This window comes from Salmo salar, chromosome ssa01 (genome assembly GCF_905237065.1).
Source record: "Salmo salar chromosome ssa01, Ssal_v3.1, whole genome shotgun sequence".
NCBI lineage: Eukaryota > Metazoa > Chordata > Actinopteri > Salmoniformes > Salmonidae > Salmo > Salmo salar.
This window is the reverse complement of record NC_059442.1, coordinates 170,302,868-170,303,099: the sequence shown is the minus strand read 5'-3', so window position 1 is coordinate 170,303,099 and position 232 is coordinate 170,302,868.

The window sequence follows — 232 nt, the reverse complement described above, 5'->3', positions numbered from 1 at the left end:
TTCTCCTGTAGAATTATCTAATACAGAGCAGAATTCACGGTTCCTTCTATTAAGTCGTCCATGTCCTGAGGCAGCAAAGAATCCCCAAACCAACACATTACCACCAACATGTTGGACCGTTGGTATGAGGTTCTTACTGTGGAATGCAGTGTTGGGTTTTCGCCAGGCATACTGGGACCCATGTCGTCCAAAATGTTTTACTTTTAATCATCTGTCCAGAGAACGTTCTGCC